This window comes from Syngnathus floridae, chromosome 18 (assembly GCF_059516105.1).
Source record: "Syngnathus floridae isolate MCC-2025c chromosome 18, RoL_Sflo_1.0, whole genome shotgun sequence".
Taxonomy (NCBI): domain Eukaryota; kingdom Metazoa; phylum Chordata; class Actinopteri; order Syngnathiformes; family Syngnathidae; genus Syngnathus; species Syngnathus floridae.
The window spans coordinates 6,798,950-6,811,180 of NC_142430.1; the positions used below are offsets into that span (position 1 = coordinate 6,798,950).

Sequence of the window (12,231 nt, forward strand, 5' to 3'; positions counted from 1 at the left end):
CGCCAAGCAAGCGTTCCTAAAAGCTTTAAATATTTTAATTTTCACCAAGATTTTATGTTCATTCCGCAAGCCCGCAGGCGCAAAGCTTGCACGTTTCCGAATAATTGTTGTTCCGGGGAGGCTTAAATCTCAGGAGGGGAAGACGGGGGTGAAAAAAACAGAGGATTTGAGTAAATTACTGTGTCAGCTTCTATTTATTTGCCAGAGGCGGCATTCGGAGATGGCCATTAGGCGGCGGCGCAATAAAGACGAGAGCGCGTTAGCCGTTCTCAAAAAGTTAGCGCGTATAATGCGGCGAGTTATCATCGCAGCGCTCCCCGTGGAGCCCGCCGGGGGAGGGAACACGCCAGGCGAACCAATTACGGCGCCTTCGCAGAGGGAGGGGCCGTAAATAGCTGCTATAGTTGGCCACGGTGGCCGTAGATCAGTCCTTATGGAGATGCGCTTGGCGCGTGCCATTAACGTAAACGGCCTTCCTTTACATGAAAGCTATACAGTAAAAAGCGCCGAGCGTGACAAAACACTAACAAAGTTCTAAACAAGAACGAGGAAGTGGCTAATTTTATCGGGTCGTGCTGTGAAGCTTGCTGGTTTACTTCCGAGTCAACTAATAGCCAAGCTATTTTTTCTTTTTTTTTTTATCAGAATACAATACAAACAATTATTCAAGACCTGCCAAAGTACTGCTTGTGCTTTCGATTGCTCAAGGGCATTTAAAAAATTAAAAAATAAAAAATACCAGTAAAAGCACGAATTGTCGGGGGTTCACTGTACAGCTAGCGAAGAGTACTAAAATACACATCACAACTATAAAAGTGATTTTTCCAGCTAATAGTAGATAGGTTCTAAATAAAAATAACGGTGATGGGATTTACTGCGTATCTAGCTAACGTTGTAAAAAAAAAAAGACAATACAAACTAGCGGTGTCAGGTTCGAGCGTCTGCAAAGCAATGAATATGTACAAAAGTCATCATCTGCTATTTTAATCCCTATATAGCCACTCAAACAGAGGGAGGCCGACTCGAGCGCTTTAAATCTGGGATTAAAGCCGGTGGGAGGCAGCGGCTCCAACAATGAACAGGAAGTGGCGATGAAAAGCATTAATTAGACGCCGGGCAAAAGGCTACAGCGGCGCAGACAAGGCGAAGGGAGGAGAGGGATTCAATGTATTTGTAGAGGCTGCCAAACAAACGGCGCGGGTCCCCGCGGGGGAAGATTATGACGGGTTCTGTGTCGGTCAAACACGGCCAACACAAAGATGGGGAGGGGGAGAGGGAGGGGGCGGGCCCTCTTCCGAGGGCCGTGTGGAGCGCTCCGCGGTAACTGCGGCCCTGTTGAAGAATGTCCGTAATCCGCTACCCTTTCAAATGATTTTGGAAAAGGGGGTGGAGGGGGGTTGGTTAGCAGGCCGCCATTGTCCAAAAATTACAATTGCACTTTCTGATCTTTTGTGCACTCCTGTTGACAGTGCTTATTGACTAAGCGGTTGGACATGGAAAGGATATGACCCCCCCCCCGCTACCACCACCATCTTCACCCCCCCTACCTCCCCCTTTCGTGTGTGTCCAGGGGGAGGAGGAAAAAAGCCTGCGGTTTACATGTTAGACTTAAAAGGTTTTGGAGAGGGGCGGGGACTTTAGAAGAAAGTTATAAGAAGAATGAAAGCAACATTTTCTCTATCCCCCCCCGACCCCCCCAACCTCTCTCTCTTTTTCTTCCGCCCCTGGCCGACAGATGCTCGGGGCAGATGGCGGTGAAATTAGCCGAAAATGGGCAAAGGAGAAATGAACGCGCATATGAGAGGTCTGGGGAGGATGAACGCGGTGAAATCATGATTAAAAGTGCCGTGGTGGATGGGGGGACCCGCGGGTGGTGGGAGGTCTGAGGTGTCATCTCGCTAACATAATGTGCGACTAAAGGACCCCGACGTGCCACCAAAACAACTTATCAATAAAATATCAAGGCGGTGGGAGACGAGAAGAGAATTTGGTGGGAACTTAATATCCTGAGTTAAAAAAGTTCATGAATGTCATTGTCACAACTAATTTTACACGACAGCATTATTGTCCGCCTGCCTCACAATTCTGACGTTCCATATCTGTTCGTTTAAAGGCCTGACAGGAATAAAAAAAAAAAAAAATGGAGCTAGATTACAAGCGGTAATTGTCTACACAGGTTGGATTTATCTATGGCAGGCTGGCAGCTCACATGCATTTTGTCTTCACACGTGAAAATCAGTATTTCAAGTGCTACAATTCCACAGGGGTAAAAGGAAAAAAAAAAGCCCCCCCCCCCCTTTGCCCATAAGGAATATGGATAGCAAATGAAATATTCCGCCACCGTCGTCTGATTTATTTGTGGTATTATCTGCAACTATCACCCTGGCAATTTAAAGGATAGCTCGCCTCATTCTGGGGGGCCTTTTCTCGCTGGGGGCCTGACAGCCTATCATCTCCTGCACTCGGCAGAAACAGGTCAGGATCGGGAGAGCCTCCCTGTGTGTTATATATTCTTTAAGGTTTGCAGCTCATAGAATTTCTAAATAGGAATCTGAAGCAGGGAAGAAAAAATGGGGACAACCCTTGAGGGGATGCCGGCCAAGAAATGATACATTTACGGCGTGTCCGAAGAAAATGCCATCAGTTCCGAACTGAGTGGAGAGCGGAACATCCCAATTTCTCAGAGGTTAAGTAATAACACGCGACTAGAGACTGACGGGTTTCTTTATGTTCTTAGTGAGAACAGCGCAATCTTATTTCTGTCTCTATTGAGTAATACGTGAACACGAGACACCAACGAAAAAATTCTTGAAAAGCTTGAATGTGATTTATGTAAGTGTAATTTATTCTGCAAATTATCTGTGACTCATTAGAACTCTTGTCGCGTCAAATATCTGCATCAGAATATTCGAAGCAGGCGTAATTTCTTAAATTGAGCAATGTGCAATCAGATGTATTTTTATTTTCATGATAAATATAATTTCATCTTTGTAAAATCTCTGACAACCCTTGTTTTTTTTTAGATGGAGTAAAAATGTCTTTTAGAATTATGCACATTTTTCTTTGAAAATAATTTTGGAAAAATTTGATATTTATTTTGCATTTTATGAATTTTCAATTTGAAATTTAGAACCGTTTTTTTTTCATGTGTATCAAGCACAATTTGTAACTAGACAATAAAATACCTAGATGCAAGTATGTGTTTTATATATTTTTTATTTCCATATTTTTCTAACAGTTTATTACTTATATTCACCAACTCACTTTTTAAAAAATAAATCATTCCCACACTTTCCTAATCGTTACTGTGACAACACAACTTGCAATCTAAAAAGTTCGACACTATACTTGTACTTTGTCCTTTTTTTAATTTCCAAACACGCTGCACGTCTAAAGATAGTTCTTCCACCTTGAACCGATCTACACGGCGTCCCCCGAGAGCCCCCCGCCTACGCCACCACAGCATTTCTGACCGCCTAAAAGGGGAATTGACCGGCGATGGAGGGAGGAGGGACGGCGGAAATGTTCAGGAAGGCTCACGTTAAATCAAGATAAAAGACTGAAATGGAAAATAATAGAGCGAACAAACCCCTGGACGGTCCCTAATGGAAACACATGGCTGACACTTGCTGGTGTTGTCAGCAGACAGTGGGACATTTTTTTTTTTTTAGTATTTTTAAATAATTTGAAATGAGAATAGAGCATATGTCATGACAAAGATGCATGATCCTTTTCTATTTTAGATATAGTGGCGGAAGGGAGGGGGGTGAATAAAACCAAAATTGTATGGTGCAAAATTCAATTTAAGACGAAGTGGTGCTAACCTGTTACACTTCAATTCCATTTTATGAATATTTTCCTTGGGGAGCAGGGCCGCCATCACCGGGAGGGGGGGGGGGGAATAGAAATTTAAAAAAGATAAATAGCACCATTAATCTACAGCATTTCTCTTCCATTATCCCTGAAAATGAGCATTTTTTTTTCCCTTTTTCTTTTTTTTTCCCCGTCCATAATTAGCTCCTTCCACTTGATTCGCAAGCCAGAAAATGGCCGTGTTTGGAAAATTAAAAGTGCGTCATTAAGTAGGATTCCGAATCATATCATTTATCTTTATATATATACGGCTGACAAGCAGCAGGCCTTGGATGTTGATCGTGCTTTTGTTTCGGAAAGGAGGAGGAGAAAGATCTTTAATGCCAGCCGTGTTAGCGGCTAAAAATGGAATATTTATCCTACTAATGCCGCTGTCATTTCAAACAGGCACTTTCAATTTGTGCCCAAATGAGAAAAGAAGTGAAAGTCGACATTGTGATGTCGCGTTCTTACGCCTACTTTGCTTCTTAAGCGCTAGTAGCCACGTCTAATCGGCAAATCTCAATTCTATCGCTAGTTTACTCTCATTATGAACTCAAACTAATCAATTAGCTGCTTGTCACATTCACGCCATCCCAAAAAATGTCTACTAACTAGAACAAAGACACGCTCACTTACCGCTGGCCATTTTTCCTCATGTGGCTAATCTCGTGACTGAAGTTGGGAACTGCAATATTGCTGAGTTGACATTTTTCCACGATAACAAATGCTGCGAGACAAAAAAAAAAAAGAAATACTTTAATACTGCAACATCATGAGTTGTAATTATTCACTATTGCAGCCCTTGGAAAGTAAATTAGGTGTCGTTCGATGGAGCTTGTCACACTCGCTCTGAAACTAATAAACTCATTTCGTAATAATATGTGCGGCTGGCCTGGTAATAAATCACGGCGGGACTCGGCATTGCCTTCGTACACTGCGGTGCCGTTGACCCCAATCAAGAGCTCACCACAAATCTTTGATTAATTTTTTGAGCATTTTGAAATGATTGAGATTTTTTTTTTTTGCTTCCGGTTCAGCAATCGTGAAAAAATAACATTACATTTTTCAAAAAATTTAATGAATATAATTTAAATTTTGGATTGGGCCATTCTCATCATACTGGTTTAGTAGGGAGAGAGGCCTAACTAGGATGTTAGCGGTTCAGCATAATAATCCCATTTGACGGCAAAGTGCACTGAGCACTTTTGGACGCCGGCCATGGCGGAGCGTAGCATAAAAGCCGGCGCGCGTCCAAGCTAGAGCGAATCCTGGTTAGCCGTGCGACAATGCAAAGCGGGCCATCTGATAGCGGCGAGCAGAAGGCGGCAAGGAGGCATGTGTCTGGGATGGGCGGGGGGGGGTTCTCGTTCGACGCCATACAGGGACAATTTGTAAGGCCGGCTGTTGAAGTCGGGCCAAAGAGTGGAGAACAGCTGGAGGCCCGCCGTGATTGATCAGCGTGGGCCTCCGAGAACTTCATTTTGATATCAATGCAGACAAAGGCGAGACAATATTGTGTTTAGCATCGGGCGCCATTGAGCAACTGCAAACGCCCTCACCTCAGGTGACGCCTAAAGGGAGGTCAGCGCCTCCCCTGTTCATTACCATTTTTATGGCAAAATTATCTTTGTCTGTGTTTGTCAAAAACTGAATTGAAGGTTTGAACCAGGGACTCAACCCTATAAAATCAGGTACAGCATTTTTTTTCTTTTTTTTGGAGAAGTTGGCAGACTTTGTTCCTATGTAATATGAATGCCGATCCACTAGGGGGCAGTGTCACTGAAATGACACATTAGGCACATGTACAAAGAATTTCCAGCAAGATTATAAAAAACAATTTTTTGGAACATAGCCTTTGTTATTGACTGGTTTTGTGCTCTCTAGAATAACTGTCAAATACAAAAGTAGTACTTTGGTGTCATCTATTGCATCGTCAACTCTGTCTGAATTATAGTCTTACTATAAAATAACTCCTAGAGATGTTGGAAAAGTTCCTAAACCCGAACTCGATGAATTGGTCAACCCTAGTAGCGCCCCCTAATGGCCCAACAGAGTATATTTTAAAACACAGGCCCTTCTGTTATGGACAAGCACTAATCAAATTACACCCGCCGCCTGTTTGTCACGCTAATCGTGCCGTAATAGGCGTGTTTTCGACACACGCTGACACTGCTTTGGCGGCGTCCCCGTCACGGGTTTCTGCCGGTGTCGTCGACCCACGCTCGAGTCCGACGCGGGTCAGCGACGAGGCGGAAGGTGGCCGTCCGCCTACGACCCGCGCTTAACGGGTTCACTGGCTACCTGCGATGTCTCCATCGCACTTACGGGAAAATTTCATGGGGCACATCAAGCCTAATGTTTTTTTTCTTTTTTTTTTTAAATTCTTATTGATTATGCGTCGGCGGGTTTTATCAAGGCGACGGTGGCTCCCCCCATCTGTTTCATGGAGACGAGGGTAAACCATGCACATTCATCCCTGACCTATTTAATGGCTGGATAGTGGCGAAGAGCCACGTGGGGTAAATTGAAAAGTTCTCCATCATTAAAGTGACATGTGACTAGAGTCCATAAAAAAAAAAAAAAAGTGAGTGGGAATTGTTCTCATTTAAAAATCCATTCCAGGCACTCACTGGCAGTGACAAAAGGAGAACATCCATCCAAGAATTTTGCTGCCAGCGTCAATGACGAACGAGAGAATATTGATGACGAACTCCAAAAGGGGTGGGGAAGGATTAAATTCACAAAGGGAGGCGCCATTCTTTTTTTTTTTCTTTTAATATTCACAATCTCACTGTTGTGTGCTCTCAAAACGTGATCAATTTCACTTTGCAGCCAGCGATGGAAGGTGTGGGGGGGGCTCCATTTGTTTGTGAAGGATGCGAGGTGTTGTAGAAATGACTGAGAGCATTCTTCAAAAAAATAGACACCCTCCACACCTCCGCATTCATCGCTTTTGTTGGGCCTCCAGATCACCGAGGCGTGATGGAACACGGGCGACTTTGGACGCGGAATTACAATGTATGCTAAAATATAACAAATACATCGGGAGGGGAGCTGTATTTGGTTCAAAATTGTGATTTATTTGGTGCGCGGAAGACACACCACAATTTTATCTGGATTTAAAATTTGCGTGTCAGCAAACGGGATCCAAACGGGCCCGAAAAAAGGAATTGCGACAGTACGCCATTTTTTTTATTTTCATGTGAAAGACAACCGAATTGTAATCCGAGCAAATAAATGCGACTCCCATCCCCGTAGACGGCCTCCCTCTTTTCTCAATCACGCCTGAGTGAAACTTCTAATTGGCGTTATTAATCAGCAATCATGTCGAACACTCTCGCCCGCGCGTGGCTCCGAGTTGTTGACGGAAATCCGGCGAGACGTCCACTTCACCTGCCGTGAAAGCACCTCGCTCGGATTAATTAACAAGAGGAGCGCTTCTGTAAACAAAATGCGCTAATGAATTCAACGTGTCGAGCTCGCTGTTCCCCGGCGACCTTTTTTGGGGGGCCTGTCATCGGACTGAGTGTGAAGTTGACGCCGGGGCGGCTTTCACAATCAATTTTTCGATGTAAAAAGTAGAAAGTGTCTGGATTAAAGCACAACGGAATGGTTTCGCCGCTCGCTCAAGAAAGGTCACAAAAGGTCAAGCGGAGCGTCCAAGGCCGGCTGCTCTGGATTCAAACACGGTCGAGATACTTCAAGCGTTGCTGATCGGAATCATGAAGAATAATGTTTAGCCGGGCACATGATTAGAAATGTTAATTTTTTTTGGGGGGGGGGGAAAGGGACAGAGTGGCATTTTTGTGGCTTTTGGCCGCCTGGGCGATCTGGCTCAATTTGCCAGTGCGCTCCTGCTCCATTTGCCTGTTAATGAGCGCTGTTGTCGGGGGTGCCCATGTGTGCCGTGTCGCCGCGCTCGCTCGCCGCCCGCCCGCCACCTTCGTCTGATGCCGTGACCGGCGAGGAAGATGGCAGCCGCCGTGACAGATGTTCCCCGTCCTGGGGAGGGAAGCCACGGGAGCGGCGCCACCCGTGTTTGGCACCGCGACACCTGAGCCTCCGTGTTTAGCAACATCGACTACTGACTGTTGCACTTTGCCGACCCCCCCCCCCCCCGATCCAAGTGGACCGAAACGGCGGTAAACCCCTTCTTGCATTGACAGCCTTTATTAGGCTCGTCACCAAAACTTTTACATATACTTCTCCTCCACGACATTTTTGCCCAGGTCAAATTTCCAAGATAAAATTCTCCTAACCAATTCAAACCATGAATACTCTTTAGACGTATGGCGAACAAAATGTCCAATGAGAATCCTCAACTGATTTTAAAATATATGCTAGCTTGTATTTCCAATTGTCAAAAGTCCCTGTTAAGAGCGATATCCGTAAAATGTAAACCTGAGAAGCGGCCATAAGTACGACGTCATTCGAGCTCACGCCTGGTTAAGCCGTCTCTTCCACGGCCCTTTAACTGACGTGAAACTAGCCTTGATGCGCTAACGGCTCCGAAGCATCTCATGGAGATGAGCGTGTTTCAAATGGCTTTTTAAATAAGGAGAAAATAAAAACCAAAATGGTGTTTGGGATGTTTTGTGATTGATAATATACAGATGTAAATGTAGCCCCCCTCCCTCCTTTCCATCTGGCAGACGATACTTGAAAATTCTTAATCCATGAGCAGCCACGGAACATCACAAATTAAACATGTTTTAGTGTCTCGCCCTCTTTTTTTTCCTCCCTCTTTTCTTTGGATCCCGTCGTCGCTCAAAACGCCGCGCTCGCTTCCCTCCTCGCATTCATTAGCCGCCCCGGCGCCATCATGGCACCATATGACACCGTCATCATTTGGTAATTAAACCTTTGCTCGTTTGAATATGAAAAGCTGGCGAGGGTGCCGTCGTAAACAACGTGCTGCAAAATTCCTCCCCCCCCCCCAACCAAGTAGACTAAAATGAGAATTCGAGCGGCGAGGCAAAACAACAACTGCTGGGGAAGGTTGCACTCATGCCAGACAAATCGCACTGTGAATTAGAAAATTCAAATATGGCAGATGGCGTTCATCTAGCAAAATAAATGCATTGATCTTTATTTTTTTAGTTATTTCCTATCTGCATCTGATTGGTCGTACCTCGGTAAGTCGGGGCAGCATAACGCTCTGCCCCGTGTCACTAAGAATAACGAAATAATGGCAGCCTATGAATTCTGCCTAGCAACATTTGAGTTTGTACCTTATTTTCAGGGTTGATGGCCCATTCATTTGTTTCCGGTACGAAACGATGTATCGGTTCTTTTTTCTCAAGAAAGAGGAGCGAACGACGCCGTTCTTTTTCCAAGCCGGCGAAACGATAAATTTTTTTTTACGGCCTCGCCCTTTGGAGTGCAGAAGTAAGCAATGACAATAAAGCAGTAAGAGACACAGAGAGGTGGCAATAACATCACGGTGGCACGGAGGAGATTTTTTAAAGTTCAACCTTACACGATAAGCGCGGCACATAACATCGGCGTCTCCGTGCACTAAACGCTCTTATGGGGCCGGCGGACAATCAAGTCTGCCGACTCGCCTGCCTCAGGACACGCAACCGCTATGCACACACGCACACACGCGAGGCGAGCGCCATTCCAAAGTACCGGCTTCTTTACGAGCACTAAACAATCCGCCGTCCCTTCGGATGGGGGGGAGCGCGTGGGAGGCCAGCCCAGCCTCACTTGGCCGTGCATCAAGGTCGCCATTTTCATGATGGTGATGCCGCTGAAGGTGACAAGACGCATTTAGGGGAGTGATCGGGAGCTTTGCGCGGCTGTAAAGCGCAACATCATCCTCACAGTAAAGAAACGGGCTGCCTGGATAGTCATAATAATCATTGGCTTTGATTGGTGAGCTATATTTGGAACAGGCCGCCCGCGGGCTACTCATGGGCCACCTTGGCACCGCGTTGGCGATGCCAGCACTGGTGGCACTCAGGCTCCCTCTAGTGGTACGCAAAAGAATTGCGAAATGAAATCTGAACAATGGTTCTAGTGCCGTTCAGTTGCTAAGTGCAGTTCGGTTGTATTTAACTTTGAATTAGATTTGAATCTTTTTTAAAAATTGTTTCAAAAATATGAAAATCTACCCGCTAAGTATTTTAGTAGGTGTAAAAAGTTTGCTAACTAGAATATTTTTGTGGGTGGTGGAAGATTGAAATGAGTACTTCAATGGACACAAAGAAAGGTTATGAATAGCGGGGACGAATAGGAACACTTAGTGGGTTGAAAGACCCCCCCCCCCCCACTCCCCTGTGTCTTTATTATGCGCCCACATGGACATGAGCTCTGTTTGCCATATTGCCGACATGTGACTGGAAGCTGCTGGCTGTCTGCTCGAGACGCAGGCGGCTGGCGACCGGCAGGCTGGGACACCCCCTCGGGCTCATCCACAGTGGGACGCCATTCTCCTACAGCCAGATAGGACCTGCCATTGGGGGGGGGGGGGGGGGGGCTGCAGGCCTCCTGCCTCCACGTATATATCATTCTTATGACTACAAAACGTAGATATTGCGCGTGTATGACATTGAACAAAAATAAAATAAATAAAAAATTAGACAAAAGGGGCGCACAAGTTGAAATTATCCGTGTGGAAAGGACCTCACCTTACGGTCCCTGCGGTATGATCAACCTCTACAGCATTTAAAGAAGATTTACTTTTTTGGACAGGAAAGCATCCTATTTTTAATCCAACACTGCAGGGCACATTTAATAATTAGGTGCAAATCTGCATAATGAATGAAGGCAGAGGGGATTGGAAGTCCTAAGGTGCTTCGAAGTCATTTCATTTGTGTGCTTTGGTGGGGCTTCATTACTCTATCGCAACTTCAATATAAATTTGGAGATACATACGATTGTTTTTTGTTGATATGCAAAATTCGATGTTAATTTGCTAAGAGCCAAGTGGATTCTCATCAACCTGGTGTTATTTCACATATAATTTTTTACAATTGAATAAAACCCTCATCATTAGTAATATTTTATACAGCAATATCATAATGATATTTTACTGGTTTTAAAATATTCATGTCGTGAATTTGGAATATTTACAGTATTGTTTCTGCAGTGTCATTTGTGTACTATTTTTAAATATGAATGTTCTATTTTTAGTATGTTGATGAATTTGAAAGATGGAGGCCCGTGTCCTCTTTTGGGGATTTTAAAAATGTTATGCTGTGTTTTAAAATGTGTCTATTGTGTACGTATTATTTTTTTAAATATATATGTTTGGGACTATTTTTGAATGTTTGCTGGAAATAAGGGAGGGGGGATCGTAATCAAAATATCTATATCATAATAACATCAAAAGATTTTTTTTTGTCACCCAAAAAAAAAAGGGTGTCCTACAAGATAAGGTTTTTTAAGGATGGGAGGGGCAAGAGGGGGTTTGAATAGAATAAAAAAAAAAAAAAATACGAGATGTCGCTTTAAGGGAAATGTGCAACCGGCTGTGAAATTACAGCCTATAGTGCAACATATTGTACCACAAGCTCTGTCCAAAAACACTAACAATGAAATAATAATAATAATAAAAAAACAACCTCAAAACTCACCAGGAGGCGGTAATTGTCCACCCAATATTAAAATAATGGTAAAACAGCAGAAAATATCAGTGTTATTTCTACATAGTGTATATTTATTTTGTTTTTATTGGCAATTGTATTGTGAGAGTTTCTTGTTCCTTTCCTCTCTAATTTGCATCTGAAACATTTGCTTGTGTATCATCGAACACACAAGTGCAGCTTTATCAGCTTGACAATGTAAGTAATATATATTTGATATTTTACGACACGTATAAAATATATGTGATGCATTTTGGACAATTGTAAATACAAAAAAATATGTTTCGATTTAATCTGTGTCTTTTTTAGCGCTAATCATATTTTTTTAAAAATAAGGGGGAAGTATGATGTAAACCAAGTTGTGACTTTTGTGAGGAAAGTGGATGGCTTGTGAAACTCTACAGCGCCATCTACAGAGGAAAAATAGTACTGATACATGTGGAGGTGAACATCAACCCCATCATCATGTCTTGTCCTAATTTTGGAATCGATGCAAACGTCACATAATTAACCTCTAAATTGTGATTAGGCTTTATGGAAGATTTAACAATTTTTTTAGATAAATTATGCTGTATTATTTGTTCCTGCAATTTTTATGAGTTCTTTTTTAATGTGGAATGTTTTTGGGAATATTAAAGTAATTGTTGGGTCATATTTTGGAATACTTATGTGTTACTTTGGGAGAAGTTATTTCATGAAGATTTGCTTTAGAATGTTTACAGTAATTGTGTACGTTTAGGGAATTTATTTTCATACAATGGAATATTCAGGGATTGGGATACTAAGT

General features: G+C 43.5%; 1 protein-coding gene across 9 annotated transcripts in view; it reads right to left on the reverse strand.

Moving 5' to 3' along the window:
* fbxl15 (F-box and leucine-rich repeat protein 15) overlaps nt 1-12,231 on the reverse strand; it is a 78,149-nt gene that overhangs the window by 31,983 nt on the left and 33,935 nt on the right. For all 9 annotated transcript variants that reach the window (XM_088359915.1, XM_088359911.1, XM_088359909.1 and 6 more), the window contains one exon: nt 4,492-4,582. The gene's annotated coding sequence lies outside the window, so the exon portion shown is untranslated. The remainder of the gene's footprint in view (nt 1-4,491; nt 4,583-12,231) is intronic.